The sequence below is a fragment of the Gekko japonicus genome, unplaced genomic scaffold (genome assembly GCF_001447785.1).
Source record: "Gekko japonicus isolate JY-2015 unplaced genomic scaffold, Gekko_japonicus_V1.1 scaffold872, whole genome shotgun sequence".
NCBI classification, from domain to species: Eukaryota; Metazoa; Chordata; class Lepidosauria; order Squamata; family Gekkonidae; genus Gekko; species Gekko japonicus.
Window position 1 is genome coordinate 168949 of NW_015171529.1, and position 26980 is coordinate 195928.

Here is a 26980-nt window from a genome sequence, read left to right on the forward strand (position 1 = left end):
TCCCTTCTCTTTTCCTTTCCCTCCTTCTTTCCTTCTCTCCTTATTTCTTCCCCTCTTCCCCTCCTTTTCTTCTCTTTCTTTTCCTTTCTCCTTCTCTTTCTTTCCCTTCTTTTTCTTTCCCTCCTTCTTTCCCTCTCTCCTTCATTCTTCCCCTCCTTCTCTTTCTTTCCTTCTCGCCTTTCTCCTTCTCTTTCTTTCCCTCCTTCTTTCCTTCTGGTTCTTTCCCTCCATTCCTTCTCTCTCTCTCTCTCTCTCTCTCTTTCTGTGCAGATCTGTGTGTCCCCCCCCAATAGCTAGCAATCCAAAAGAGTCCAGTGGCACCTTTAAGACCAAGGTTTATTCAGGTACAAGCTCTCCCTCCTCTGTGAGGGCAGATCTGTGACCACACTTCTGGAACATGGGGGTGTGGCCTAATATGCTAATGAGTTTCTGCTGTTGGGTGTGGCCTATTATGCTAATAGATTACTGCTGGGCTTTTTCTACAAAACAGCCCTGATTATCTACTAACAGTGGCAGTGGCTCTTCCAGGGTCTCAGATGGAGGTCTTTCGTATCACCTGCTGCCTGTTCCTTTTAATTGGAGATGGCAGGGCCTTGTTGCCCAACTCATCTTCCTTGTGCTATACTAAGCTAGACTCCAGGTGTTCTGGACAACAGGTGGCTAGAGCTGAAATATAAGAAGTAAGCATGTAAGAAACTTTCCCTGAGAAGAGGCAGAATGTGTTTTCTCAATACAACTACAGATTCCTTAAACATCAAGGTCAGGGTTTAAGAGGAAGCTCTGCCAGATCAGATAATGGTGAATCCAGAAAGATTTAAGTTCCAACATATATTTTTATTGAAAATGACCACTGTGCAAGATTGATAGCATTTGTACTTTTAATTGATTTACTTATTAACTTTGTATACCCCACTTTTCTCACCCTTGGGGACCTAAAGTGGCTGATTACATTCTCCCCATTCCATTTTATTCTTACAACAATCCTGTGAGGTAGGTTAGTCTGAGAGTATGTAACTGACCCAAGGACATATGGCAGAGTGGGGATTTAAAACTGGGCATCCCAGATCCTCTTAACCACTACATCACACTGGTCTTTTGACTTGCTCTGCTCATGTGCTTTTAACACCAGGCAGACATGAAGAAATTAAACTGACAAAGGTTTTTCTGGAATGTAGATAAAATGATGGGGAATGTTTCCCCTGATGGACTGCGTGGGGACTGTTAATGGGGAAACTAAGGCAGATTCCCACCAGGTACACCATCAATGACCATTAACGATAGGAGGTAACTTGAGAAACCAAATGCTCCAAAACCATACTAGCTCTGTGTTTTATGGAGATTTCTAGATTCTCCTCTTTCAACATTATTATGAATGTCAGTCTGTAGAATCATAGTGTTTGAGCCATGCTGATTTGCTTATTGCTTAATCAAGAATAAAGAGATGTTAAATACCACCAAAGTTTACTTGATTTGTTCCTTGTTCTGGGATACCAGAGAGCTCCTTCAGAGAGCTGACGGTCCCATTAAGCCTGGTTCCTAAAAGGCTTATTAGCAGCACTCCTGTCCTTTGATGAGTTGTGCAATAATGATAAATATAACAGGCGACATTCTTTCCAGCATAGAAATTAAGCATTTATATGTTATGTTATGCTCTTTTTCAAAGAGCTACTAAAAGAGAATAAAAAATAAATTACGAAAACCACCACAACACAAAATCCTAAAATTGTTTTGAGACCAGAGGGGAACTGTCTTCCTTCACAAATCTGTTACCATCAACATTCTTTATTTAGGAGTCTTATTTAACAAACTGACGTGTTCCCCCTTCCCTTTGGAGGCTCCAGCTCCAAAACAGTAGGAAACATGCTGTGTTGTACTGGCTTGAACAAGAAACTGTTAATTTGGAAATGGCATAATACTGAACATGTGTGGATTAAGAACACTGGGGTCCCATTCATACTTGCCGGGAAACGTGGAGGGGGAGGTGTGGCTGTTTGCGCCGGCACAGTGTGTCCCGCTGTAAACACGATCAGACGCGACGGCAGTTTCCTTCCTCTGTGCACGTTCTCCGCGCACTCCAAGGACGCAAGAGGAGCGCGCTGGAGCAATCACACAAAGAGAGTCCGGCAGCAGCCTGTAGCAAGCCGTTTGCTAGTGGACTTTATGAGGCAGCTTTTTACTCCGCATCTTCAGCTGGCTGTGACGGGTGCACTACGCTGGCCAGATGTTGCTGTGTGATCATGCCCTTATAATCCGCCCGGCATTCGTGCCACTCCCACGGCAACTTCTGCATCTGATCGGGGCCTGGAACTACTGAAAAAAAACAAAAAACAAAATGTGTGCCAAAAAAAAAGGGCATGGATTGGAAGTGCCCCCCTTGAACCTGTACATTTTTTTTAAACTGACATCCAAAGATTAGTCTAGGTCTGATATCTGTTGGAAATGGGTTTGTCCTCAAGGTTTGAAAAGTATTGGTCATACTCTATGAATGGCTTTTGCAATTAGACAGATCTGGGATCCAGAAGGAATTTCTGCTCTGTCTGAATTTGTGTTTTGGCCACCCTTGTAACACAGGGATCAGCAGATTTGCATGAGCCTTCCAGATGTATTTTACTACAAGTCGGCCCTAAAACAGTAGCAAGATTATGACATAGTATGGCTTGACATTATTCAAAGAGTCCAGGGGATCCTCCCGAGGCTCATATATCTATTTCTCTTTCCACCCCATCTGTAGCACTAATTTGTCCCACCTAAGTTTTTTTTTAATACAGATATCCTTCCCTTCAAGAAGCATTATGGTGGTGACCTAACAGCTTCTACTTAGAGCTTTTTAAGATCAGAGTGATTTCAGAAGAAGAAGAAGAAGAAGAAGAAGAAGAAGAAGAGAGAACTCTGACACAAACTGCTCTTTTTCAAGGACAGCTGTGCCAGAGCTTCCAATGTTCACTCTAAGCTGTGGAGTCTTGTGAGCAAAAATTCTACTTGGTGAGCTACTGGCACTGAAGTTATGAGCGAGCGATTTGGCTCCTGCATAAATTGGTTTGCTCTGGAGCCATCCTTCCTGAGCTAAGAGAAAACTGTGTGAGCCGGAAGCTAAAAAACTGTGAGCTAACTCACACTAACTCAGCTTAGAGGGAACACTGCTTGTGACTGACCCAAGGTCACATCAGCAGGTGCAAGTGGAGGAGTGGGGAATAAAACCCAGTTCTCCCAGATTAGAGTCCGCGCACTTAACCACTACACCAAACTGGCTCTCAAAGATTATTCAGTGGTGGAGGGTGTGTTACAAAGTGGTAGCAGTCCAACATCCACCCACCTGACTTCAACTGTGCCCCGAACTGTCACCCAAAATAATTCCTCTCTGACTCTGAGCTTGGAGAGGCTAAGGGGCAATATCACTCAATTAGATTCTTTCCCCCATTCCCCTCTCCTCAGCAGCCTTTTATAATCCCAGGAATTATTATTTCTGGGGTTCTGGGGCCCTTCTGGATAGCTGTATATGTTGGGGGAGCTACACTGAGGAAGGGTAAGAGGGTGAAATCTTTCTCTCCTCCCTCTTCTACCAGTGCAGGTTCACTATTAGTGGGTTTTGGGACCTGGGGCAGGGGGTGGGTTAGGGTTAGGGTTAGGGTTAGGGTTAGGGTTAGGGTTAGGGTTAGGGTTAGGGTTAGGGTCTTCCAACACCCTAGAAAATGTAAATTGGACACTGGCCTGTAATTGGCTATTTCATTGCTAGTCAATGAAGGTTTTTTGAGCAGATGTCTAATAACTGCCTCTTTCAAAGGCCTAGGAAGAGTCCCCTAAATCAGGCAGGAGATGATGATTTTCACTAACAGCTCCAATGCCTTTTCCCAACAAGATTTTAAAAGCCATAATGGGCATTGGTCCAGAGCACAAGTGGTGGCCCTCACTCTTCCAAGGACCCTATCAGCATCCATAGAAATGATTAGTCTGAAACTATCCATAACAAAAGGACAAACAGGTGCTTCTGACGCCTCAGGTACTGGATCTGCCATCAACGGATGAGAGATTTTGTCAGCAAATAACCTTGCAAAACCATCACAGCTGGGGGCAAAAATTTCATTGCCCATAGAGTCAGACTTTGTTGTTGTTGTTCAGTTGCACAGTCGAGTCCGACTGTTCGCGACCCCATGGACCACATCATGCCAGGCCCTCCTGTCTTCCGTCGTGCTCCGGAGTTTGCTTAATTTCATGCTTGTTGCCTCGATAACACTGTCTAACCATCTCATCCTTTGCCGTCCCCATCTTCTTTGACCTTCAATCTTTCCCAGCATCAGGGTCTTCTCCAGGGAGTGCTCCCTTCTCATTTGGTGGCCAAAGTATTTGAACTTCAGCTTCAGTATCTGGCCTTCCAGGGAACAGTCAGAGTTGATTCCTTTTAGGAGTGACTGATTTGATCTCCTTGCAGTCCAGGGGACTCTCAAGAGTCTTCTCCAGCACCATAATTCAAAAGAATCTATTCTTCGGCACTCAGCCTTCCTTATAGTCCAACTCTCGCAGCCATACAGTACTACTGGGAATACCATTGCTTTGACCGTACAGACTTTTGTTGGGAGGGTGATGTCTCCACTTTTTATTATGCTGTCAAGGTTTGCCATCACTTTCCTTGGACTCAGGTCATGCACCACCTTGAACAATTGAGCTGGATGATAGTCTGCTGATATAATGGGAGAAGAAAGGCTTCTTTGCTGTGATTACCACCACCTCACAGGCCTGAAAACGGGCATTATGGTGTGCTCTGTCTGATTTATCCCAAGTATTCCACTAACATTACTCTAGTTGTCTTCCAGTCCATTTCATGTTGCCCAGTTCCCTGGTAGACCAGGTTGCTGGGGGCCTCACAGAATGTGGAAGAGGATGCCAAGGAGCAACTCTGTTTATGGCCCCAGTCAGCCCATCATTACATGCAGCAACAAGGGCTTCCACACAGTTACCAGGGAGGCTCTCAAAATCTGCCAGAACCACCTGGAAAACAGCAGGATCCATTGATCACTGAGGGCAGACTATCTGAATTGGTCCACTGTCCCTGCAGGGGAGAGGCAGCAAGCACAATCATGCCTTCAGTCATCTGACCATGACAAGGGCCAAACCTCCAATCTCCAACTCAGATCACCGGCAAGCCACTCAGTGAAGAAAAGAAGGTCCAGCGCATGTCCTTTTTCATGCACTGTGAAACCATTACAATCTAAGACAGACCCATGGCTGTCATGGCAGCCACTAAGTCCTGTGCCTGACCTGACAAGACAGCCTTGGCATGTATGTTGAAATCCCCAAGGACAATCATCCTTGGGCTTCTCAGCACCAAGTCCAACACCACCTCTGTGAGCTCAGTCAGAGATCCTGCTGGTAAGCAGGATCCCTAATCTATTCCTTGTGTCCAACCCAAAATACATACAATCAAAGCCAGCCTCTGTCTGCACGGGGTACCAAGTGATGGAGGAATGTTCACAGAAAAGAAATGCTGTCTCCTGTTTGAGGTTGGTGAAGGACTTTATCCCCAGCTGGTGTGAGCTTTGTCAGAGTGACCACATCAGAGTCATTCAGCCAGGTTTCAGTCAGACTAGCCAGGTCGACCTGTTCCTCATGCAACAGGTCAGATATTGTTGTGGTCTTATTTTTCACAGACCTGGCATTGTACAACAGGAAGATTGAAATGGAGGCACCTAAAAGAGATTTCCACCCACATTTTAAGGTATGGGATGCAGGGAGCACTATTACATCTACCTGCATGTCTTCCAACACCAACACTCCTCCCATCACCATATCTTCCCACCTCTTGCATCACCTTGATCTGAGGTGGAACAACACACACACTGGACGGCAGCCAAGTGCAAGTCCCCTACCTCAGACCTCCACAGCTATCACTTGCAAGAGATTCCACATAGGCTTCTACCAGCCACCAGAACTTCCTGATGGAAAGCAACTAAGTGCAAGTTCCCTACCTCAGAACTCCAAAACCACCAAGAGATTCCACATAGGGGTTTGCCATCCACCAGAGCTTCCTGCCAGAGGGACAGCCCACTTATTTAGAGGAAACATAAACTATGTTATTAGCAAAACAATCTTATGGTTTTTCTTATGCTTTCCTTGTAAAAGACTTCCTGGATACAACTAAAAAATGGCAGTACACAATGCAAAATAAGTAAATAAAACTCCCTTTACCTTTCAGCACTTTAAACTAAGTCACTGTGTTTTTTTCCCAGCTTTCTTTGTAATTCCTTTCGTGTTACCTCTCAGAGCCAAAAATAGTTTTGGCTTGCACACTGAAGCACAAGACTGAGCCAATCCACAAGAAATATAAGGCAGATAAGATTTGTATACATGCTTTTGAACTGGTCAGACGCTCTGGATGGGAAATGGGAGTGAAATTATTTTTCATTTGGCATGAGAAGAATAAGTTCCATTTTTAAGTTCAAAGCCTGTACTAAATGAACAAAAATCGGACTTGTCACGTGGTGTTGTGCTCCAGTTCAGATCTCGCTTGAGACTGATAAGAACTTGAAGATCAGCTTCTTTGCCATGTATTTGTTTGACATCCACTTTGCTTCTTATAAAGATGTGGCCCTCTGGCCTGTGGCCAGTGGAAGAGTTGCATGTCAACAATGTAACACTGCAAAACAGAACTGACAGTTTTTGGAGGACACTGAACAAGGGTGAAAACAACTTCTATTTTATAAGAACACAAGTACAGGCCGCTGGATCAGACCACTAGTCCATCTAGTCCAGCATCCTGTCTCATACAGTGCCAAACAGTTGCCTTGGAGCGCCAAACAAACAGGGCATAGTTGCTAAAGCTACCTCCCAGCACTGGTATTCAGAGGTTTACTGCATCAGTATATGGAGGCTCTCTACAATGACTATGGATAGTAACCACTGATGGACAAGATGTCTCCTCTATGAATCTGTCTAATCCTCTTTAAAAGCTATCTATGATTGTGGCCATGACTTCCTCCACTGGCAGTGAATTCCACAGTTTTAATTACTCACCGAGTAAAGAAATATTTCCTCCAGTCTGTCTTGAACCTATTTCACAAGAAGAAGAAGATGAAGAAGAGGAGGAGGAGGAGGAGATTGGATTTATACCCCGCCCTTCACTTTATTTATTTATTTATTTATTTATTTACTTTTGGATTTATAACCCAACCTCCCCAAAGCAGGCTCAGGGTGGTTAACAGATGGGGCACATATGCCAAGATTAATACAATTAAAAACAGAATAAAACACTCATTTATACAATACAGTAAAGTGCAGTTGCTTTAGTTGTCACAAAAGTCCTTAGTAACAAGATGGGGTTCTGGTAAAGATGGTCCCAGGACAACAAAGTAACAAAGTAAGTTCCAGACAGCACTGCAATCCATTCTTCATCCCAGGGCCATCTTGCTCCCCGATGGTACCCACTCCAATTGGTGGTGGTGGTGCGGTGATGGTACAGTGGTGGTGGTGGATCCTACTCAAAAGTCTTGTAAAAGAGCTCCATCTTACAGGCCCTGCGGAATTGCGCCAGGTCCTGCAGGGCCCAGATCTCCTCCGGGAGCTCATTCCACCAGGTAGGAGCCGCCACCGAAAAGGCCCTGGCCCTGGTTGCAGCAAGTTTGGTATCTTTGGGATCTGGGATTACCAGGAGATGTTGAGTCCCCGACCGTCTCAGAGTGGCTTACAAACTCCTTTCCCTTCCCCTCCCCACAACAGACACCCTGTGAAGTAGGTCGGGCTGAGAGAGCTCTGAGAGAACAGTCCTTGAGAGAACAGCTCTGACAGAACTATGGCTTGCCCAAGGTCATCCAGCAGCTGCAAGTGGAGGAGTGAGGAATGAAACCTGTTTTTCCCAGATTAGAGTCCACACACTTAACCACTACACCAAACAAATTCATTGAGTGCCCCCAAGTTCTAGTATGGGAAAGGGATAAAAAGCTCCCTCTATGCACTTTCTTCACCTCATGCATAGTTTTATAAATCTGTATCATGTCTCCTCTTAGCTGTCTTTTTTTTAGGTGGAAAAGTCCCAGACTCTCCAGCCTTTATTCATAGGAAGTGTGCTCCAACCCCCAATCATCTTGGTTGCCCTCTTTTGTACTTTTTCCAGCTCTACAATATCCTTTTTGAAATATAGCACACAAGGGTGTGCGTGTGCGTGTGTGTAGATTTTGATCTCAGTTGTGAATGGAGCTGGTATCCTTACAGTTGCTCCCATTTCCCCTATATACACGTTGCTTTATCCCTGTATTTGTGATCTGCACAGTGCTTATGTAGTTAAAGTTATCAAAGGCAGGGAACAGGTTTACCACTCATCCCAATAATGTTCCCAAGTATGTGTATTTTTTCCCCTTCTATGAATTAATGCCATGAATTTCTTTAGTGAAAAGTAAAATACTGCACTTGTGGAAAAGGAACATTTCACTCTGACCTGGATAGCCCAGGCAAGCCCAATCTCATAATATCTCAGAAGCTAAGCAGGGTCGACCCTGGCAAGGACTTGGTTGGGAGACCTCCAAGGAATACCAAAGGCAGACAATAGCAGGCTACCTCTCTGAAATGTCCAAGCCCCACTAGGGGTTCCCAGAAGTCAACCATTACTTCCAGGTACACACAGATACACACACACACACCAGCTACTCATAAAAAAGAAAGGAGCATTTCAGTGTGGGGGAAAAATGATTTGATGGCATTCTCTCTCTTTTCATTTTCATAAGGTGATCCCACCCAGTCAGGGAACATATGAATAATGCAATGTACCTGTATCATCAAATTTCAGACGCTAAGAAGGGTCAGTCCTAGACTTGTTTAGTAGTTGGATGGGAGACCACCAAAGGGAGTATGACCCAGCTGAGCTCTGAGAAGCAGCAGCAGATTGAGCTGCCAGAGGGCTGAGTGTTTTATATTTGCTTTCAATTGAGATGATTTACCTGAGAGTACTGTGTGGGAGGACTGTGTTTTGGAGTGTGTGGGTGAGTTTTGATTTGTTGAAGAGTCCTGGCTGCTTGAGATAGGGTGTGAAAGGGTCATTGGTTGAGTGTAATTGAGTACCTGGGTGAATTTAAATAGCTGCTGGCCACACCCTCGGCTGGGGGAGGCCTCTATTTAAGGCAGCACCTCTCCAGAGGCATGAGCCTCTGGCATGAGCTGAAGGGCGAGAGCCAAAGGGCTCTTGACCTAGGGACTCTGTAAAAAGCCCAGGAAGTGCTAGAAAGCCAGTGCCCTAGTCTCCTTGGGTTCCCTGTAAGGTAAGTAGACTTCTACAAGGAGAACCACATAAATACAAAGTTTTTAAAAGGAGGATTATATATAATTATTATTTTAAACAGCAATTATGAAGGCAGAATGCCATCAGGGGTTGGGGGCTATGCAGTGTTTTGCACGGAGTGTTACATCTATGACTATCTGCCCACTGAACAGAAGTCTTGGGTGTGTGCCTGGTGCAAGGAGCTCATGGTTCTCAGGGAATGAGTTTGTTCCCTTGAGGCCAAGGTGGCTGACCTGGAGAAGCAGAGACAGTCAGTTAGGCACATGGAGAAGACTCTCAGGGACTTCTTAGATATGTCTCACTCTGAATATGACAGCCCCGCCGCTGTGAGGAAGCATGAGGGTCCAGAGGAAACAGGGCACTGTGCTTAGGATAAGGGGAATGTGCCCTCAGAAGGGACCTCTTCTTCAGCTGGTGAAGAGGTATCCTTTCACACCAAGGAACCATCCCTTGGCAGGGAGGGAGGGGGGCTTTTGGTAGTTGGTGATTTGATCTTTAGGCAGGTAGACAGCTGGGTGGTGAACCCGCATTTTGACCGTATGGTGACTTGCCTGCCTGGTGCGATGGTAGCAGGCATTTCACATGTTCTAAATAGGCTGGTAGACAGTGCTGGGGAGGAGCCAGTGGTTGTGGTACATGTTGGCACCAACGATGTGGGGAAATGCAGTCGTGAGGTCCTGGAGGAAAACTTTAGGCTGCTAGGCAGGAGATTCAAGGCCAGGACCTCCAAGGAAGCCTTCTCAGAAATGCTACCTGTTCCACATGCAGGGATGGAGAGACAGGCACAGATCAGAAGTCTCAATGCGTAGATGAGACGATAGTGTAGGGAGGAAGGTTTCAACTTTGTTAGGCACTGGGATGCTTTTTGGAACAAGAGGGAGCTGTACAAAAGAGACAACCTCCACTTGTCCCAAGAAGGAACCAGGCTGCTGCCGCTTAAAATCAAAAAGGTGGCAGAGAACTCCCTATACGTTACAAGAAGCTAATTGGATGTTATCTTCTCATCATCCTAAAGCCTTCCGACAGAATCCATGTTTGATGGTGATGTTTAAGATATGGGATTGTAAAAGAAAACAATTGATCCCAGGAGTTTCGCATTTCATTACCATAATTAACCAACCCTGGTTCCCTCCAGCTCAGGAAGTTGGGGCTTATAAGGACTGGACGCAGGCTGGATTCTCTCGCCCAATTGACTTTGTACTTCATGGGAAAATCTGAGACAAAGCATTTTTTGAACAACAAGCAGGTGCACATTTTTCTTGGCACAGCTATTTACAACTGAAAAATTTGATGGAATTTCTAGCTTCTTGAGGCACTTTTGATAGACCACATTCCATCTTTGAGAATATCTTATTAATGTATACAGATTCTTCTAAGGACTTGATGGCCAAATTGTATAAATCGCTTTTACTAGCTGAAAATAATCCCCACTGAAGCATCAACTTTGCTGGCACGCGGATTTGGAAATGGACTTGTCGGAACATTTTTGGAAGAAAATTTGGACTTCATCTGTTAATTCTTCAAGAAACTTTGCTATCCGGTTACAATCATTCAAATTAATTACTCACTGGTACTATACACCAGAAAAACTGCATAAGATAAATTCATCAGTTAGCCCCCTTTGCTGGAAAAACTGTGGATGCATAGGGTCGTATTTCCACTGCTGGTGGGAGTGTCCCATTATACAGTCTTTTTGGGGTGATGTGATAAAGCAAATTAACAAGATCACTTTGCAGAATATACTGATTTGTTTAAAGATAACTCTTCTTACTTTAATGGAATCAGTTTTGGTTACATCGGCTCAAACAGAACTTACTTCTCTTCTATTAGTGGCTGCAAGATTGACTATCGCGTCCATGTGGAAATCCAGTTCTCCTCCGTCATTACAACTCTGGTATGACAAAATCTGGGATCAGTTTATTTTGGATAAGCTTACACAAATTACTCAAACTATGAGAGTTGATACATCAGCATCTCATTCTCGATTTGTTGCTACATGGTCCAGAGTTATCCAATTTATGTCAGAGAAAAACATCATTCCCTCAAAATTTTCATATCTTCCCTGGATTTGTTTCTAGTTGTGTTCAATCATCTTTTTCTTTAGAACATGCTGCATATATTGACAGAGCTTATTTAGTCCTTTTCCAGATCAATAATCATTCATTCATTTATAGAAAAATATGGATTGATGCAGCTACAGTCAAATTAATTTGTTGTATTTTTTGTTGAGTTATGTTTACTTTACTAGTTTTCTCCCACAAATTGATACTTTGTATTATGCATTTTGAGATATGTTGCTGTTTACAAATGTTTTTCTTAATAAAATAAAAACAACAAAGTGGCAGAGCAGTTTTTAAACTGAATATTGGGGGAAAGCCAATAGGAGATGAAAAGTCTCTGGTTCGGAACGGCTCATCTCATAGAGATGAAGGGGTAGCTGTTACTTTTCTACAAGGAAAGGGATTAGAATTGTCCGTTGAGACTGTGGCTAATGATATGGACTGCCTGGCAAGGTCTCAAGGCAGCAAGAGGAAGGTTGTGGGCTTAACAAGCATGGGAAACTATAGATGTTTATATAACATGCTAGAAGTCTCCAAAGTAAAATTGGGGAGTTGGAATGCTTGGTGTTGTGGGGGGGGGAATAGACGTGGGTATTTCGGAAACTTGGTGGGATGAGGAAAATCAGTAGGATACGGTGATTCCTGGTTTAAAATTATATCGGAAGGATGGGGGGGAAGGGTTGGAGGTTGGGTGGCTTTGTATGTCAGAGAAGGTATACAGTCCAGTAAGATTGAGAGGGTAAGGGAATTGGATTCACTTCTGGAAATGCTATGGGTTGAAATAGTCGGCCCAAAAGGAAGCTTAGCACTGGGAATTTGTTATCACCCACCAGATCAAAAGATAAAAGAGGATTATAAAATGATGAATGAATTAAAGATAGCGGCTAGATGAAATAACTGTGTCATAATAGGTGATTTTAAGTATCCACACACTGATTGGGTCAACATGTGTTCAGGTTGGGAAAAAGAGATTGAGGTTCTAGACATTCTCAATGACTGTGCTAAGGAATAGATGGTCACAGAATCTACCAGGGGAGAGGTGATCCTGGAATGGTCCTACATAATGCCCAAGACCTGGTGAGAGATGTAAAAGTCATTGCACCACTTGGGAACAGTGACCATAATGTTATTGAGTTTAAGATTTGTATAAATAGGGAATTGGCCAAAAAGACTGACACAACCACTTTTTATTTCAAAAGGGGTAAATCCTCTGATATGAGGGGACATGTAAGGAAGAAACTGAAAGGGAAAGTAGAAAGGGTCAAAACCATTGGGGAAGCTTGGAGACTATTTAAAACTAGAATTCTAGAAGCTCAGAAAAAATATATACCGCAGGTTAGGAAAGGCACAAATAAGTATTAAAAAAGGCCTGCATGGTTAAGAAACAAAGTAATGGAAGCCGTGAAAAGTAAGAAGTGTTATACATATTAGATTCCATGTCAAAAATGAAGTCAAATGAGGAGGAAGATCTATGTTTTATTTCAATTAACAGAAAAACAATTGGACCAAATAACTACGCCAAAATTGACTACTTTCTTCTCAGGATATTCAGGGAATACGATTCAATTAACAGGAAAGCAATTGGACCAAATAACTACGGTAATCAAAAATTGACAACTTTCTTCTTTTTCTTCTTCATCTTCTTCTTCAACATATTCTGAACATATTCAGGAAATACATGATATTTTATACATGGACTGACATCATCAAGAAAACAATATTCAAAGAGCATAATTGGTTATAAAAGACAATGGTCATTTGAATAATAAGCCTCTGATTTGTCAGATGTAAAGAAACATATATCTACGTCAAATCTACGGAAAACCTAAGTGTTTACTTAACCTAACCTAAATGATAACAGGCAAGGAACCTTTATAACCCAAACAAAAGTATTCATTACTGATATGAGACTAAAATCGTCTCTGACCCAGACATTGCATGGTTTTGCCCTTAAGAACTACAGAATCATGAACTTTGTACCTATTATGTTGTCTGCTAACAATATCAGACCTACAAGAGGTAAGCCTTCTATATAACAGTCCTTTCTAACATCCTAATAAAAGGTTATTTAAGAATAAATCTATAAAAACCAGAGAAATATGAATATCAAAAAAGGGGAAAATCTTTACAGTCCCATCTCTACCACAGAAGGATTCCTTTAAGTGGTGGAAAGCTAGTCTCAGTGAGGTTGATAAAAGGGAACACAGGCTGTGGCAAATAAAATGCAAGTCTGTGAACAGGCAGGCAAAAAGGGAATATGAGGAGCATATAGCAAAAACATAAAAACCAACAATAAAACTTTCTTCAAATACATTGGAAGCGAGAAACCAGCAGTAGGAAGGCAGTAGGGTCCTTGGATGACCAATGGGTAAAAGGAGTACTGAAGGATGATAGGGAAATGGATGAGAAGCTAAATGCATTTTTTGCCTCTGTCTTCACTGTGGAAGATGAGAAGTGCTTGTCCAGAACTGCTGAATTCGGGAGGGGTGTTGAAAGACCTGAGTCAGATTGAGGTGAATACACGCTGATGGGGTCCAAACCAAGAGAGAGATCTTGGAGTCATAGTAGATAATTCACTGAAAATGACGGGACAGTGTGTGACTGCAATAAAAAAGGCCAACGCTATGCTAGGGATCGTTAGGAAGGGAACTGAAAACAAATCAGCCAGTATCATAATGCCCCTGTATAAATCGATGGTGTGACCTCATTTGGAGTACTGTGTACAGTTCTGGTCACCACACCTCAAAAAGGATATTATAGCATTGGAAAAAGTGCAGAAAAGGGCAACTAGAATGATAAAAGGGTTGGAACACCTTCCCTATGAGAAAAGGTTAAAGTACTTGGGGCTCTTTAGCTTGGAGAAACAACGGCTGACGGTTTATAAGATTATGATTGAAGTTTATAAGTTTATGCATGGGATAGAGCAGGTAGAGAAAGAAGTACATTTCTCCCTTTCTCACAATACAAGGACTTGTGGGCACTCCATGAAATCGCTGAGCGGTCAGGTTAGGACAGATAAAAGGAAGTACTTCTTCACCCAAAGAGTGATTAACACATGGAATTCACTGCCACAGGAGGTGGTGGTAGCTACAAGCATGGACAGCTTCAAGAGGGAACTGGATAAACATATGGAGCAGAGGTCCATCAGTGGCTATTAGCCACAAGGTATAGATAGGAACTCACAGGCTGGGGCAGGTAAGCACTGTATTCTTGGTGCTTCGGGGGTCCAACAGTGGAAGGGCTTCTAGAGTCCTGGCCCCACTGATGAACCTCCTGGCCCCACTGATGGCACCTGGTATTTTTGGCCACTGTGTGACAGAGTGTTGGACTAGATGGGCAATTGGCCTGATCCAACATTGGTTTCTCTTATGTTCTTGTATCTCATACTGTATGGTCCTGCTGGGCATATGGAATGCTATGATATAGTCTTGTCAGATCTCAGAAGCTAAGCACTGTCATTACTTGGATGGAGGACCACCAATGAAAACTCTGCAGGGCGAGGCAATGGCAAGCTACCTCTGCTTCTCACTTGCCTTGAAAGCCCCTTGCTGGGGTCAACATAAGTTGGTGGCAACTTGAAGGCAGAGACATACATATGGCACCAGGGACTCCTTTCCTAGATGAATGCTGTCTGTTCTGATTCCATTATGGCTAAATACACTTTGACAGCCATTTTGGGAGGGGGGGACAGTGTTTGGGGGGGAACAGTGGGAGAGTTTCTGGTGTCCTGGCCCCACTGCTGAACCTCTTGATGGCACCTGGTATTCGTGGCCACTGTGTGACAGAGTGTTGGACTGGTTTGGCCATTAGCCTGATCCAACATTGGCTTCTCTTATGTTCTTATGTGGGTTGCTATGCAGAGGCAGGCAATAGCAAACCACCTCTGAACACCTCTTGCCTTGGAAACCACATAAGGATCCACCGTAAGTCAGCTGCAACTTGATGGCAAAAAGAGAGAGAAAAAACAATGTTATAAAGTGATTTAATTAATTAATTTATTTATTAGATTTGTATCCCGCCCTTCCCAGGTGGGGTCAGTGCGGCTTCCAACAGCGGCAAATGCCATAAAAAACAGTTAAAACAGTATAAAACAATCAGTAAACAAAGTGCGGTGCTCTAGATTTTCACTTATCTCTCCAAGATGGGATCCTTTTATCACCTAGCCTGGCAACATAGGTTCTTGGTCACCTAGGCGTCTTCCCAGGGCCAGTTCACTTATAGATCTAATCCACCATCATAGATGGCAACTTGGTGGTGGCACAATGGTGGCGGCAGCTCCTATGCAAAGGCCTGGCGGAAGAGCTCTGTCTTACAGGCCCTGCGGAACTGTGCCAAGTCTCGCAGGGCCCGGATCTCCTCTGGGAGCTCATTCCACCATACAGGAGCCGCCGCTGAGAAAGCCCTGGCCCTGGTTGAGGCCAGCTTGATGTCCTTGGGGCCTGGAACCACCAGTAGGTGATGCGCCCCAGACCGTAGTGCTTTTGGGGGAACATATGGGGAAAGGCGGTCCCTTAGGTACGCTGTACCCTGGCCATCAAGGGCTTTATAGGTAAGAACCAGCACTTTGAAGCGAATCCGGTATGCTATAGGCAACCAGTGCAGCGCCTTCAGCACAGGCTGGATGTGGTCCCATCTAGTGAGACCCATCAACAGCCTGGCTGCCGCATTCTACACCAGCTGCAGCTTCTGGATTTGCGACAAAGGCTGCCCCATGTAGAGAGCATTACAGTAGTCCAACCTTGAGGTGACCGTCGCATGGATCACTGTGGCCAAGTCTTCGCGGTCGAGGAAAGGAACCAACTGCCGTGCCAGCTGGAGATGGTAGAAGGCTGACTTGGCAGTGTCTGCCACCTGGGCCGCCATCGATAAGGAGGAGTCCAGGAGCACTCCCAAACTCCTAACCCTCGACACCGGCACTAGCGGCGCCCCATCGAAGGCCGGGAGAGGGAGCCCCAACCTGGCTTAGGCCCAGGACCTCTGTCTTCACCGGGTTTAACTTCAGCTGACTCAGTCTGAGCCAACCAGCCACAGCTTGCAATGCCTGATGAAGGTCATCTGGGTCGGAGTTCGACCGGCCACCCAGCATCAGATAGAGCTGGGTGTCATCCGCATATTGATGACACCCAAGCCCAAAACTCCGGGCAATCTGGGCAAGGGGGCGCATATAGATGTTAAATAACATCGGGGACAGCACCGCCCCCTGAGGCACCCCACACTCAAGAGGATGCCTCCAGGACTGCTGTTCCCCTATCACCACCCTTTGTCCCCGACCTTGTAGGAATGAGGCAAGCCATTGAAGGGCGAGCCCCTGAATCCCCACGTCGGCAAGGCGGTGGGCCAGCAGCTGATGGTTGACCGTATCAAAAGTGGCCGACAGATCTAATAACAGCAATGCCGCCACACCACCTTGATCCAGATGCCTACGGAGGTCATCAGTCAGGGCGACCAATGCCGTCTCCGTCCCATGACCCGGGCGGAAACCGGACTGGAAGGGATCTAAGACTGAAGCATCCTCCAGAAAGCCCTGTAGCTGTGACGCCACCGCCCTCTCTATAAGTTTGCCCAAATAGGGCAAATTGGAGCCCGACCAATTAAGCAACAGCAATGTTTCCCACTTACATTCTGAATGGCCAAGCTGTATATGCCTATAGCATAGTTGTGCAGGGTCACAAAGGGTTTACACAGATTCACGGAGATAGGTCTATCAGTGGCTACTAGCCATGGTAACTAAAAATGATTTGGTGACTTAAGGGAACATCCATGTTTAGAGGCAGTCAATTTCTGAATCCCAGGTCCAGGAGGCAACATCAGGGGAAGGCCTCTGTCTTTGTGCCCTATCGTTGGACCTCCAGAGGAACTGATTGGTCACTGTGTGAGACAGGATGCTGGAGTGATTAATACCCTGAGCGTAGGGTGGGGTATAAATCCAATCTCTTCTCTTGTTCTTCTAGAGGGACCACTGGTCTAATCCAGCAGCATTGTTCTTATCTTCTAAACTAATCAGACTGGATTCTATTATATGATGACATCATATCCTAACTCTGAATGGATACGTATTATTGCCCCAGTTCACTGCCTTCTGAAGTGAGTGCCCATTTCGGCAGTATTTAAGCCTTCCCTTCAGACATATCTATCAATCATAATGACAAACATTGTGACAATTCCCCCAAACCATATGTCATCTTCTTAACAAATGTAAATTATCACTGATCTAGTATGATCAAATTGTTAAGAGCAAGAAGTGGGATTCTCCCATGTCAAATCTCAGCCTTTAATTTCCCTGGGTTTTACTATCACCATCTGTTCTGTGATATGGGGAATAATCTTGCCTCATGTTATAAATTTATTTTAAAAATTACTGAGAACAGTACTTTGGAGCACCTAAAGGAAAAGGGTTGGATCTTATAGTCACACCTATGCAAGATGCTTGTGAAGGCAAACTTTCCCCTTCTTCCCCTTCCCATAGCAGTCTTCTTTGAGTCCCAGAAAGGCATTTGCCAAGGTGCCATAGTGAACTTCATGGTTGAGGGAGGATTTGATTTTGGGGATTATGCAAAGTATGTAGCTTGTCCATCCTTTTTTCTGCCATTTAACATCATTTACATTGACCTTTGAATCTGGATTATAGAAGTCTTCTCAGATTAGCTGCACTACTATTGAGGCTACTTGCACTTAATTTATCCAGATCTGTGTCAACAGAATTCTTCTAGTCTTTAAACCGTATGTTTCAAAGTATTATTACTAGTCTTTCCCACTCTTGACAGAGACCATGTGTCACAGCACATAAAATGACAAGAGTGTTGGAGGACTATATCCTCCTGTATATATAGTTCTATTTTGGTCATGGACTCCCCTGAACATTCCAACATGCTCCAAAATCAGTTCACTCTCTAATCTGTCATTCAGAGGGTCTCCCTATCCACTGGCTGCTTTGCCTGAGTCCTGCCTCCAACATTCTAAACAGTTTGCTGTTCCTCTCCCCCCCACAGCCAGTTAGAACACAGAGGTCATTTGCATATGTGGCCTGATTCGCCTTTGCCTCAGAACACAGAGGTCGTTTGCATATGCGACCTCACTGGCCTTTCCCTCTAACATTCTAAACAGTTTGCTGTTGATGTTCTGAGGTAAAATAAATTTCCCCTTAGTGTCTGTTGGGGGAAACCATGGTTGCAAATCTCCAGGTGAGGGCTAAAGATCACTCAGAATTATAACTGCTTTCCAGATGGCAGAGATCAGTTCCCCTGGAGAAAATGGTGGACTCTGTGTCCTTATATCCTGCTGAGATGGCCCCTGTATGACAGCCAATGTGACGTAGCAGTCAGGGCTTCAGCTATTAAAACTGATGTCCAGATGACCCAGATCAGTTCTTCTGGAGACAATGGCTGCTTTGGGCAGTGGATTCTATAGAATTATACCCTCCTGAGGTCCCTCCCCACCCCAAACCCTGTCCTCCCCAGGCTCTACTCCTCAAATCTACAGGTATGTTCCAACCCAGAATTGGCAACCGTGTAATCGGCTATGGTACCACTTTCCAGACCCTTGGAACCCAGAAAACATGGCACTGGAGGAGGTGCTTTTCTACCTTAGCTGTGACTGCATAGTTCCAAATTAACATAAGCCAACCTCCAGGTGGCACCTGGAGATCTCCAGCTATTAAAACTGATGTCCAGATGACCAAGATCAGTTCTCCTGGAGACAATGGCTGCTTTGGGCAGTAGCTTCTATGGCATTATATCCTACTGAGGTCCCTCCCCACCCAAAATCCTGCCCTCCCCAAGCTCTACCCCTCAAATCTACAGGTATTTCCCAACCCAGAGTTGGCAACCGTGTAATCAGCTGTGGAAATACTTTCCAGACCCTTGGAACCCAGAAAACATGGCACTGGAGGAGGTGCTTTTCTACCTTAGCTGCCACTGCATAACACCCCCCTCCCCCTCAAAAAATAAGTCAGAGGTGGAGAGAACCATATCTGTTACCATGAGGCTGTCCTCCCATTCTACCCACTTGGGGCAGCAAAATGACTTGAGACAGCCCTGCCTTATAGCTAAGCAGAAGAAAAGAAACATGGCTTGCCTCCCTCCATTTTCCGCTTCCCTCTGCCGCCCCACCAGCCACAGTTGGGACACTCATCTGGAGCTTCCTTCTAGATCTCGTTGTATTTCTTCCCACAACGGGCATTACTCCTAGTTATAGATAAAAGTAAGCCTCTCAATAATAAGGTTCTGATTGGTCTTAGCTGAATCAGAATTTTGCCACCATCCTATTTTCCACTACTGGTGGAATTAGTATATTGCTCTCCAGTGAATCTATCACAGTAATGTGAGCTTTTAAAGCACTGGAGGACAATCTAATGATATATAAAGAGTAGACTGGTCTTTGTCTCTTCTTGAACACGAGAAGTAGACAAATAACATTTCTATTTAGTCTGAAAGTTATGTAAGCATTGGAAAATATTTGGTTCTTGTAGGCATGTCCAGTTCTGGAGTATTTCTCTAATACATATTTGGAGGCAATGGTGAAAGCTTTAATTTGCCATTTTATATCTTGGTTTGTAGATTTATCTGAGTGGTGCACCTACCACATGCACAGGTGTTTTTGTGTTTATAAAAAATTCTCAGCATACTTTTTGTCCTAGCTTACTGCTCCAAGAAGTATTATTGTTTCCAAGATGCCAAAAATATGTTTTTCAATCTTAGGTTAATTTAAATGCTTCTGTAATTTTGGAACAGAGAATCTCATGAAATGGGATTCTTTTTATCTATGCTTCCCATCTGGCTTGCTGCTACAAGCATTTAATCTACTGTTTGTTGCCAATGTTTCCCAGAAAGGCTTATAATTGCTTGGAATTTGTATGAACAGTTCCAGTCTGGTGCACAATTAGGGATGCGCTATAAAATTTTCATTACTTGGGTTAGTTGAAATGATAAGATGGATAGGGAATGATAATGGCCACAGTTGTAGTTTCTAAAATGATGACTAGAAATTAGCAAAAGAGAGGATAGTTAATAGCTAATGATCTCTCTCCTCCCATCTCATACTGTAAACAATAATATGTAACTGATTATTTTAAAAAAATATTATGACTCTCTCAGTCTTGGAAGCTTACAAGTCAATAACTGTTTTCCCTGATAAATTCTGGATGCTTAAGCATGGAAAGAACTTGGATCCAGAGATGAAAGGTCTCTATCATTTAGCTATTTCAGAAGGTAAAAAAGCTAATAATTTTTTTTTTAGGTAGAATGATCTAAATGGAGATTATCTAGCATCCATCTGGATGTCTTGCTAGCTAAGTATTTTGCTTATGTAAATTCCCTGTTCTGAATAGGGATGCTTATCTTTCCTCTCCTTGGTTGGTGACATAGTCATTGTTCTGATTCTTTACAGCATTGGAGGAATGAACCTTCTAGGCTAGCCTAAATCTTATCCTCAGGCCCTGACTTAGGGTTGCTTCATGCAATTCAAAGCCCATGTGGCGCATGCATGGCTGCTTCAAAGACCTTGGGCTGGATGTGCTCCTGGAGTTCTATGCGGGGAACTCTGTTCTCAGCTGACTGTGAGCCCAGTCTGGATAGGGACCACAGTGTGTGAGGAGAAGGGTTTTCAGTCTCTCCTCTCATGCCCCTATTTTGTCATTGAGAAACAGCCTTGGGAAGCAATCAGTGCATATAGCCAGTGGCACTCACTCTGTGGTTCACAGAGAGCCAGCATCACATTTTCTGTCAACCAAAAGAGCTGCATTATTATTGTACGTCATGTACACCATCTCCAAACTATGCACATAAAATAAAGTAACTATTAATATTATATACGCAACTATAACCTTTTAAACTGACAGATTACTTCTGAGCACATAAGGTTGTCTCTCCCCACTCCCATGGAAACATTAGGCAGCCCTTGTGAACATGGAATGAGAGGAAAGCCTTCCCTTTCTGCCATCGCTCTCTCTTTTCAGGATGGGGCATAGCAGCTCAGGCAAGCAAGATTGCCAAGGTGCCAGGAGGACAGCAAGCTAACTGTGAGGGGTGTGAAATGGCCACTACCCCACTGTTTTCCTGGAGAGTGCCATGGTGGTGATGGTGGCTATGAATGGGCATGAACTGGGAAAATGTGGTATGGTTCATTGTTTGTGGCTGAACCACAAACTGAACTTTGAACTGAACCAGGAGGCTCATTTTTGAACTGAACTGGTTGTTGCAGTTCGTAGCCCTCCAAACCTCATTGAAAGGGACTGCAGTCCCTTTAACTGGGGTTTGAAGAAAGCCCAAAAAACAGCTGAGCAGCGGGGAGCAACTTGCTTCCCACTGGTTAGCTGTTTCGGTCTGTTCTGTGCAGTCCCTTTAAAAAAATTAAAATTAAAATGTAAAGGGACTGTAAAACAGCCCCCAAAACAGCTGTCTTCTGCAATCCCTTTAAACTTTAAAAGGATTGCAGAAGACAGCTGAAAAAAGAGCAACCAGCAGAAAGGGGGGGAGATCCGCACAAAGGGACTTTCCTCCCATATTTCTGTAGCCAGAAAGGTGAGTATGAAGTGCACTGGGATTTCCATTTAAACCCTCCTTTCTGCTTTCTGCAGGGAGCTAAAAGCAGGGTTTGAATGGCAGGGAACCATTTAAACCCTGCTTTCTGCTCCCGGTGGCTTTTCATAGGGAGAAGAAAGCAGGGCCATTGAAACCCCTGTTTTCTGATCCCAGCAGAAAGCTGCAGGGAGCTGAAAGCTTTGGTGGTTTTAATGGCTTTGAGACATTTAAACCCTGATTTCTTCTCCCATGAAAAGCCACAGGGAAATGAAAGCAGGGTTTAAATGGCTTTTCTCATGAAGAGCAGAAAGCAGGGGTAAACCATGATGAACTTTAGTTCGTCAGCTGGTTCTTTCCCATTCCTAGTGGTGGCTTTATTCTGTCTTCTCTGTAGCCAGTTTGCTCTCCTCATGACAACATTCTGGGTTTTGGGATGTGGAGGCTGTGGAGAAGGGTAGGGGGTGCTGAAGAGGATGGGCCCTTTACATCTGTTCCCAGCCCACAGCTCAGGAGGCTCACAACTTACCCTCCAATCCCTCTGTCACCAGCTGCTTCAAGGTGCATATCACCTGCCCACCATAAGCCCTACTGGGTAGCAATGTTCCCTGTAGAGTAGTTCACATCCTGAGCAAAATTATAACTGCTGTAATCTTAAAATGGGCAATGGGCAGTGCAAGACTTGTGGGTGTTGCTCAGGGAGGGGCAATATGATGTCACTGTTGACATAACTTCTTGAAATGTCACTTTGGGTCAAAGGTCAAGACATCCAACCCCCCCCTTCATGTGACATCACTTCCAGGCCAGATCCCTCCTGTGACTTCACAACCAGGCTAGAGTTCAAAACAGGCTCCTCCCTTTTCAGTGACATGACTTCCCCTAGAACCATCAGCCTATTCCTTTTACAGGGGAGGTAAAGGGTTTTCCTTGATCAAAAGCCGGTCGAATCCAACTCTAGGGTTGCGGTGTTCATCTCCATTTCAAGCCGAAGAGCCAGCAGTGTCCGAAGACATTTCCATGGTCATGTGGCCGGCATGACTAAATGCCAAGGTGCACAGAATGCTGTTACCTTCCCACCGAAGCGGTACCTATTTATTTACTTGCAATTTCTTGCTTTCAGACTGCTAGGTTGGCAGGAGCTGGGACCAGCGATGGGAGCTCACTCCGTCATGTGGCACTCGGGTCTTGAACTGCTGAACTATCGACCTTCCAGCCTGCAATTCAGTGTCTTAACCATTTGAGCCACTGCAGCTTCTTTTTCAGGGGAACAGTGTTTACAGGGGAACAGTCTCCCAATTTCCCATCAGCTGTGTGGCTCCTACTGGGATCTTGATAAAGTTTTCATGATTCAGCATGGACAAATAAAACAGAACTGTCCCTCTGTGAAATGCAGAGCCATAACTGAACAAACTGATTCTTTTGTTATGTAGACAAGATGGCACTTGGAACCCACGGGTTTTTTTTTCTAATGACAGTGTGCTTCTGAAGAATGTTGGAAGCAATACAATGACAAGTATATTTTCAGTAGGCAAGACTAATACTATATATCCGATTTCTGGTGGCAGTCTTTTGCCAATGCCCACAGGGAGTATGCTTTGTTAAGATTTATCATTAGTCCTGAATTGTGGCAGGGCTTGATCCCCATTAACATCTCTGACAGTGCAATCCTGAGCTGCACCAGCACTGCTGTGACCAGCCGTGATGCAGCCATGGTGCCAATAGGCAGCTCATTAAGGGGTTAATTATGCAGCAGCCAAGCAGGAGAAAAGGTGACCCAACAGCATCGCAGGCTGCTGGTGCATCGTTTTGCATGACGATTCTGCCCCAGCATGCTTTTATGGCACTGTGAGGTGGGGGGCACAAGAGGCAGGGCAATATGGGCCAATAGGAGCTGTGAGTTGAGGGGGCAGAGTCCAGTCCGCATCACTGCTAGGGGGTGGAGAAGCATGGCTCAGAAGAGCCCCACCCCCACTGTTGCCCCTCCCCCTTGAAAGAGACCCGCTGCCATGACAAGACTCTGCCAGGGAGGGGGGCTACTGGGGTTGCTATCCTCCAGGTGGGACTGGGTTCCCCTGGAATTACAGCTCCCTTCCAGAGGGAGGAGTTCCTGGTCAGAAAGGATGCTAGGGAGGGAATACTCTCTGGGTGCACACCCTGTAGAGGACCGTGTGCTTCCCAGGCCCCATCCCCGAATCTCCAGAAGTCTCCCAACTGGGATCTGGCAACCCACCTTCCTCTGCCCTGTGGGAGGCCAGGGAAGGCCTGTCCACCATGGGGGTGACAGCCATGAGCCTTGGTGGCACCTGAAGCTGGCACCCCACAGACACAGCGCCAAGGCTGCCAGAGGCTGGTGGCATACAGAAGTTAGCCTGACCAATTATCTCGCACTGACCACCACCCATGGCATCCAAAGGCCCTCCTATGGCACCGCAGCCATCTGCCCACCCCCTGCAGGTTGCCCCCACCAGAGAGACTGCAGGAGGGAAGTGGGCCCCACCCACTTTGATGGTGTTTCTTAGGTAACAGTTTTAAAATATAAAGAGAAAGCATTTTGTGTACTTCTGCTGTTGTTCAGTTAATAATCATTATTAGTTAGAAACATGTGGAGAAGGAGGTTCTCAAAGACAAAGATGACATGAATTCCTAAAATGCGTTCACTCTCACTGGAAGTTGAGATGTATCTAATTACCTTTGTAAAAGTACTTAGGGATGTAGGAAGTGAGAATTTAAAAGAATTCTTCTACTGCCTTTCTGCTATTTCTATGGAAGGTTGTTACTTTACAGCAGACATGCCACATTTATTGTATGCGGTGCTGGGATTTTGCTTTATGTTTTGTTATGGGTGTTCAGTTGAATCACCATTTTTAGCTGCAACACCAGGTCCCTGTCTAAGTTATGATGGGGGAACTAGCTAAGAGACCATTTGCTTAATAGATTCACAAGCTATGGATTGCACTCCAATGATACCAGAGTCGGAACCATCTTGGAGCTGCATAGATGACAGACAGGAAATGTCTTTTGTGAAATTTATTAAGAAAATAACCTTAATACATTCAAGTAATCACACCAGAGATCTAGGACATAAAGGAGTGAAGCAATCTTAAAGAGATCAGTGACAAAAGAGGGTGAAGTGTTGAGAAGGGAGTGGGTATAGCTACTTTCCTGAAGAGAGTAGTCTGTGCTGAAGAGAAGAATACTTCTTGGCTGGCAAGCACGCCTGAGGAGGCCCAAAAGAATGGGGGATCCAGCTGGTACACGTCCCAGGAAACTGAACCAAAAATGGCCAGATTTGGACACTTGATATAGGAAAATTGTGCCTTCAGGGCAGTGGGCACAATGGGGAAGTGGTCCATGATAAACAGGGATGGCCAGTAATGGCTCTAGAGGGGTTTTGGACAAAAGAAGTCCATGGTTGGGGAAGGAAAGTCTTTTTTAGTAAAGCATTGGGCAATTGCAGAGTCTTGGCTCCATTAATGGCTGGGCGTTCAAGAAAACAATAATAGGCTTTGGCCAGGGTGGTCCAAGTATTGACATGTGAAGTCTGGAGGTGTGATTATGGGACGTAGAAATGGAATGCAGGTCCGTCGACACCCTTGAGGTGATGAGATTAAGACATTGCCTTCTGTGGTGACAGATACATGTTGGCTTGAGGCTGTATCTGAAGTGATAGCTGTTTGCGTCAGTGAGATGGTCTTGAGCACATGGCTGGGCTGGTTGGTACTGCACAAAGAGATGGTTATATTTGTCCTATGCTAACTTTGGCCCTAACCTGGCCTGTGTACCATCTTTACATGGCAAGTGGGGGCTTGGGCTAACACATTGACATATCACCAGAAGCAGGTGAGAAGCAGTAACTGGACCCAGCTCTGGCTTGCCTCTCCCCATCTATCCCTTCCCCTTACAACGTTGATTGGCAGAGGTAAGCAAGCATGGTGGTGGGGCAGGGAAGCCATCGTAGTGAAGGGTTAGCAGGGAAAGGTAGAGGTGTTGATGGAGCCAGATGTGGTAGCAGCAAGGGTGGGGGGAGAATCAGATTTCCCTTCCTCTATGAGTTCTTAGCGGTTTCACTCTTGATGCTTCTAAATATTTCTGTTGACGGGAAAATTTCTTAGCATTTAGATGCGTGGAAAACTTCTGTTGTCTGTTAATCTTTTTGGGGAATCAGAGAAAACGTCTATAGGGTTTTTTCCCTATTTAAAAAACCTGCATTCCCCTATTCAGTTTTCTTTGGGTGATTTTTCTAGTACAAGAGAATCTTAATTTATGTGCACTGCATGTGCTTATGCTTTCCACAAATTCTCAATTATGTAATTTTCTGTAAGTGCAAGGAAAGAAAAGTTAGGAAATGCTGCTTTTGACCAAATGAATATGTATTTTTTTCACATTTAAGGGTACTGTAATTCATTCTTACTTGAACTCCCCCTCCCACCCAAAAAAAAAAGGAAAGAAAGAGAAAGAAAAAAAGCTGGGCCCATTTAAAATCCTGGCTTTGAAACTGTTTCAGCTTTGTAATTTTCTGTACAAGTAGCAATCACAGCCATGGTTTTGATTAAATGATTATCCATAGGCCTACTCTTGAATGAAATAACAGCTAAGATTCACAAAGATACTGTGAACTTGACAACTTTTTTTTCCAATATGAAGACATTTCAAACAGCATTAAGCACTATTACCAGGCCTTTTTTCATGGCACCAAGCATTATATATATTTGCTTTCTCTGAAGAGAGACTGATTTTTTTTCTTTCTCTCCTGAGCTTTGCTTGAATGAAGAAGAAAAAGCCTGATGAAGGTCAAACCTCTCAAGGGCTTGTGGAGTGTATGTCTGTGTGTTTATAAATGGTGCCATGTGTCAGGAAGTGCTACCTTTAGAAAGATCTTGAAGAAGCTGAAGATTTTCCTGCCTTTCTGTGTGGCAATTGAAAACACTCCTCACTCTGTTTGACGATTTATCAGGGCTGTCTGAATTGCAGCAAAACGTATTCTAAATAAGAGGCTAACTTCCCAGCATGTGAAAAGGGATTCTCTAAGACAGACATCTGCACAGCAACTCCTTTCAGTGGACATTCGTTGTTTTTATAAGTCCCAGACTTGCCTTCAAGTGTCCATACAGCTCTGCAGGATTAATTGTTTGTAGGTAGCATTCCTG